This window comes from Mercurialis annua, linkage group LG8, assembly GCF_937616625.2.
Source record: "Mercurialis annua linkage group LG8, ddMerAnnu1.2, whole genome shotgun sequence".
Taxonomy (NCBI): domain Eukaryota; kingdom Viridiplantae; phylum Streptophyta; class Magnoliopsida; order Malpighiales; family Euphorbiaceae; genus Mercurialis; species Mercurialis annua.
In genome coordinates this window covers 7,610,924-7,617,390 of record NC_065577.1, presented here as the reverse complement: position 1 = coordinate 7,617,390, position 6,467 = coordinate 7,610,924, and the positions used below count along the sequence as shown (strand labels likewise).

The 6,467-nt window shown below is 33.1% G+C and overlaps 1 long non-coding RNA gene across 1 annotated transcript; it reads left to right on the top strand.

The window, feature by feature from the left end:
• Positions 1-604: 604 nt before the first annotated feature.
• On the top strand, positions 605-3,858 carry LOC126659816 (uncharacterized). The gene is made up of 2 exons (XR_007635090.2): positions 605-720; positions 3,486-3,858. It is a non-coding gene; the product is annotated as an uncharacterized LOC126659816 (long non-coding RNA).
• Positions 3,859-6,467: the final 2,609 nt, after the last annotated feature.

Sequence of the window (6,467 nt, the reverse complement as noted above, 5' to 3'; positions counted from 1 at the left end):
TTATATGTTGGAAAAGAGAAAAGATAAAGTATCAGAGTAGCGCAGTGAAAGCGTGAAGGACCCATAGACAACATTAAAATGAGTAACTGATACGCAAATACGAATTTTAAGCAATTCGAGGACGAATTGTTTTTAAGTGGGGGAGAATGTAATACCCCGTATTAGTTAAAGTGGTTATTTTTGCGCGTGTCCAATTTTTTTATAAATTAGGACCTCGAAAATAGTTATTAAATTCACGAGGTGAATTTATAAATATGGAAATGTGATTTAGAATGTGTTTGGCCATAAGTTTGACTTTTAGCAATTTTACGTGGTAAATGTGAATTTTGAGATTTTACGCTAAAATCGTCAAAATAATTATTTTAATTATTTTTAAAACGCCCAAAAATATTTTATTCAGCCCATATATTTATGATTTAATGTTTTGAAGTATTTGAGAAATTTTAGTCCGTTTTTCCCCTAAAGATTGAATTATTTACGAAAATGGCCTAGTGGCAAACTTGTAAATAAATAAAACATGGAATAAATATCTAGATATTTTGATGAGTCTTCTTCTTCCCCAAGCAACTCATTCTCTTATTCATTTTAGTGTGGGTGTCAAATTCTCTCAAAAATAAAAACACAACTTTATTTTCTTTCAAAATTTCACAAAAATTCCTTAACCAAAAACGTAGCAAATTTCGCGTAGATCGTTAATCTACCATTGCATGTAGGATCAAGGTATACCTTCAACCTCAAATTTTAATTTTAGTTTTCTGATGTTGTTTGAGTTTTAGATACATGCTTAGGTTGTTAAAAAATGTGGTTTGATGCTTAAATAATTGGTTTGAATTGTTGTTTTGTTGGGTTTTGGATATAATTCATTTTTATATGTGAAATTAAATTATTATTTTAATTTCTGGGTTGATGTTAAAAATGAATTTAATATATATGTTAAAGGTTGATTTTCATAGATTAAAGTTGATCAAAATGTTGGGTATGATTTATAAATAATGGGTTTCGATTTTTAGAGTTTGATTTCTTTAAAAATGGCTAAAATAAGGGTAAATGAGTTGATTTTAAATTTCTGGAAATAATCCTAATTAAGTTTGATCTATATGTTGAGTTGATGAATAAGTGTTTAATTGTGAATTTTTGATAGTTTATTAACCGGGTTCGATTTTGATAATTTTATTAGTTAAAATTGTTAAAATAAGGGTATTAATGTTATTTTAAATTTCTGGGCAGAAATTATTTATAAAAATTTATAAACTTTATTTGTTGATTATTTATAGAATTAAAGTTATTAAAGTGATGTGTTTTGATGGATTAATAACCGGTTTTGATTATAAATCGTTTATTCGGTTTTTAAGGATGTTTAATATGAAAAATAATTTATTTTAAATTTATGGGTTAGAAATATTGTTAAATAAATTATATGATGAATATTTAAGGAATTAAAAGATTTAATGGGTGATTTTTTAGTGTTGATATAATCGGGTTCGGATTTAGCAATTTATACGGTTTTAAATTGTTAAAATTATGAAAAATAATTTATTTTAATTTTGGGGCTGCTGTTTTAGTATGATAATTAAAATAAATATATTTTGGTTAATTTGATAGGATTATCCATAATTGACGAATAGTTAAGAAATTAAAAGTTACGATTTTGATCTAAATTGTGTTGCATGTCTATAAAATAAATGTTATATCATAGAATTGAGTTGATGAGTAAGTTTAGATTATTTAAAGAATTGATTGATGTGATTTTCAATTGATTTGGAGTTGATTCTCAAATTTGAAAGTTTTGGGGCTAAAATGTAACTTTCGTAAAAATGAAGGACCAAGCAGTATTTTAACCAAAATTCAAGATTATAAATGTACATAATCTGATGTAGAATGATTTTAAATGACTTTGGTAATTTTTGGAAAGATTTGAATGTTTTTGCCGAAAACTAGAGTTTTGGGGTTAAATTGTAGTTTTCCAAATTATGAGGGGCTACATGGTATGTTAGCCAAAGTTTCCAGATTATATTTGTTAATAATCTGAAGTAGAATGATTTTGGATATTTTAAGTAATTTTCTCGATTTTAAAATCGATTAGTTTACGAAAAGACCTAAATGGTCAATTTTGAAAAGTTTGAGGATATTTTAGTATTTTAACCAAAAGAAGAATTTAAGCCAATAAAGGGGCTGTTTTAATTATCTTATGGAATGGTTAGATCCAATATTGAAAATAAATCCGAATTTTAATAATTAAAATATTATTAATTAGTTCGGTAATTAATGGAATAAGGGTAATGTGAAAAAAGGGCAATATGGTAATTTGATTAGTCTAATGAAACTAATTAGAGAGATAAAAGAAAAATAATTATTTGTGAATAATTATGAAAGGCCATAGATGTGGAATGAACTTTGAATTCATTTCAAGTGTTTTCCTGAATCGAACCCGATAGAGTAGGTTCGTAATTCTCGAAGAGTCGAGAATGAGAAGGAATTGTGAATCGGTTACGTTGAAATAACGACCGAAAAGGATAGTGTTTTGTGAAAAGTTTTTAATGTGATGATTGTTTGTATACGATATGATATCGTATTTATGCGGCTACGTGTTTAGAGGTCGGTAATAGATTTAGAATTCTATTTTTGAGATCGACTTGACACGATTCCTGAATATAGATGTGACGGAAAGTCAACTATTAACAGATCAAGTTGAAGGAGCACCGGTTGGAATAGACCGAGTGGCTAATAGTGGATCATCGCGGCGTATTTAATTATTTATGGAGCGACAGTCTGTGAGTTTGCATTATTACATGCATACATTAAAGTAATAAAATTATTATTATTACTTTAATGTGGAAAATTAATATCGTAAAGCATTTTAAATATATCGTATATTTATTTTGAGTAAATAAAATTATTATGGAATGAGTCTATGAAACGTGCCATCCTATTTGGGCTATAATAGGACTATGTGATCACTAGTTATTGCATGCATATTTATTTTATGAGTAAAGTGGAATGGCTGTGTGAATCTAGACGACGGTCTAGAAGTCTGAGACGACGGTCCAGACATAGCGGGAGAGCTTCTAAGACGACGGTCTAGAACCCCGAACAAATTAACGGCGATGGAACGATAGAGTTCGGCCGATTAATTTAAGGACTAACGGCGTCATGGAACATTAAATGTTATCGGTCGTTGAGTCTATGAGATAAGTTGGAAACAGCCTAAAGTACGGTTTAGAGCTGTAAAGGATTGTGGAAAAATAAACTAGAGTCGAGCGAATGTACGGGTTCAGCCGACTAGTTTATTAACCTAAGTCTGAAAGGAGACTTAGAGGAAAATGGATTAGAAATGGCATTTCATTTAAAGCATTACGTTTCTGTGATTGAACCAGTACTAAATATTTTAATATGACTATTTTATAACGGGTTAAATTATTTAATGTGTGTTTGTAAGTTGTAAACTCACCAGTATATCTGACCCACGTTGTGGAACTATTTTTCAGGAATATTGCCTGTGTTTGGACGAGACTTCATCTTTTTGATTCTTGAAGTCTTCGTTTTGCGTATATGGTAATTGGTCTTATTTTGATCTGTAGAGCTGCAGTAGAATAGATAGACAGACGCCTTAGCATGTCAGTATTTGCGATGTTTGCCACGCATGAACTCTGTTTTGTTTTCATCGCACGATTATAATATATTTTAACGACATGCATTAAGGTATTGGAAAATAGTTGCAACCCGGGTACACGGTAGTACCGGAAGTTTTGAGATACAGTGTAAAGAAAACTGTACGCAACTATGTTATGTGTATAATGTGGGGCCCAGCGTGGCTATATGCATGATTGCATGTTATCGGTTTTGTAAAAGACGGTATTCGAGGAATACGCGTTAAAACGATAACTAGTAATTGAAAAGTAACAGTTTTAATTTAATGAATGTGTTTGCATAATGAAATGCATTTAAATCCATAATGAAATGGTCTGCATAGTGAAATGCAGTTATCACCATAATGAGATGGTGTGTGCATAATGAGATGCATTATAAACCCCAGTGAAGTGGATATGAAACTTGAATACATTAATTAAATAGGAAATTAATTGTAAAGTTTCATTATAATTTTATCGGAATGTTTTTAAACGGAGATTTTAAAATGTTCGAAAATGTGTTTTGAATTCCGCGAAAAATTTGAAGTGATTTTTATAGTGTTTTTAAGGCTTGCTACGGGTTTCGGAGCAACCACTCCCATTCCCTAGCGCCGGTCTCGATGCTGAGAATCGGGTCGTGACATATATACCTTATTGCGTGTGTGTGTGTGTTATAGGAAAAATGGAACAAAACGGAGTCCTTTTGGCCTAAAAGATGGAAGAATCAACGAATCTAAGAAAGGGCGAAGTCTTGGAACAAAAAGATGCCGAAAGCACATTTGAGAATCTGACCCCGCTGCACTAATTGACGATTTTGGATTAGTTCGAGGCTTCTAAAGAGTTTGTGTTCTTCACAAGAAATGAAGTAGACATCCTAAGCTTTCCAGGGGTTCAAGAACCAACTCATTTGGACGTTTCTACACCGAGTTATGAAGGTTCGAAGTCAGCAATTGTGCAGCAGAAAATCAGCATAGCTCGATCGAGCTCCCCACTTATGGGGAGGGCTCGATCGAGCCCTTAGGCAAAAATCGAGCAGGGAACTTGTGAAGAATGAAGGGCTCGATTGAGCCCTTCCTCATAAGTGAAGGGCTCGATCGAGCCTTAGTGAAAAATGTGGCTGGGAGCTGAAATTGATAAGAAACAAGACTTGGGACCACTTCCTCTTTTGGCTAGACACAACTTATACATGGTTGTCTTTATTTCCTCATTTGTATTGCCTATATAAGGCACCTTATCTCCAAATTAGGTATAGACTTGATATAGAACATTTCACCTACTTTTTAGTTTCCTTTTTTAGTTAGGAGTAGATTAATTTTAGGGCCTTGTGCCTCCATCTTTTCCACCATTGTTGTTGTGTTGGAGCTTTACTTATTGTAAGAACAAGATTTATCTTTGAATGCAAGTGCTTAGTTTCAATCCTATTCTTCTAAGTAAGTATTTCTTATCTTTTATTTCTCTTTATTTAGAAGTTAATGTGATGTTTAGCATGATTGGCTAAATCCCCATGTTTGGGGGTTGATATGATGGTTGAATAATTGCTAGATTGGGTTAGGGTTTGGCTTGTGTGTTCTAATTAATTGCTTAATGCCTATTCTAGATTGATCACCTAGTATTTGTTGCTAGATTAATTTCCACCTTGAGAGAGGGTTTATTAATTGGAATTAATTAATTAGATGCTTAATTAGTAACACCATGAGAGTGGGTTAGTAATTAGGTGGCCTATGAGTTGTGTTTAATTGCTAATTGCCTCTAATTGTGTTTAGTGCTACGAGAGTAGGTTAAGCTTAATTAGTTGTGGTTTTGTAACTCTTTGAGGCTCGAGAGAGCGGGAGTTGCGATTTAGAAAAAGCTCGGTTCGCGTTTAGAAGCCATAGTCTGACCCCTTGATAGTAATTGGTTAATCGTAGTATCAACCCTCAATCTCGTTATCCATAGTTTATCTTAATCATTCAATCACTTGCTTATTGCTTTTTGCTAGTTAAATTATTTAGTAATTGTATTTGCTTTAGTTAATGTTTTAATTGTTCGAATTCGAAATCAACTACTGTTGTGTGCTAAACGAATTGAGACTTAGAATCGATTCATTCTCATCAAATCCATTGTCCTTGTGGGATTCGACCTCGGTCTTACCGAGTATTACTAGTTGCGACACCGTACACTTGCGGTTTTAGCCCAACATTCCACAACTCCCAAATACAGAAAAACCAAATACATTGCCAAAGAGAACGATATCGCTTACTAGAGAGGGAGCTCCATAAGTCAACAAAGTGGTGAATAAAATCCGGTGTTGCCCAAGAAATATTGCAACAATACAGAAACCAATTCCAAGTGTGCCATGTGAAACGACAATGAAGAACGATGTGAATACTCGTTTCCTCCTCCAAACAAAGAGAACAGGAAGAAGACTCAAGAAATCCACGATGAACCAGCATAGAATCCGAAGAGATCCTATCACGAGCTAATAACCACATAAAAAATTGGATGCGGGGAGGAATTCGAAACTTCCAAAATCTGCCCATGTTGAAATCCAGATTCTGAACTGAAGCTTGCCGATAATGATGAAAAGCTGTTGGGGAATGCAGCTTAGTACCTTTAAAGACAAAGCAGTCGGCCCTAGAACTAATAATTCGACCGGAAATCAAAGACAGAAAGGACTCAAGCTGTTCTTGTTCGCCAAGACGGAGTCTTCTGTGCCAATTAAAGCAAAATCTTTGCTGCGCAGAATCAAAAAACTCAGCCACAAAAAATATTGATACCGATTAAGATGGAACAAGCCCAGGTATAGAAGGTGAGTCAATCAGAATTTGCCAAAATATCAAGCCAAAAACGTGTACAATTACC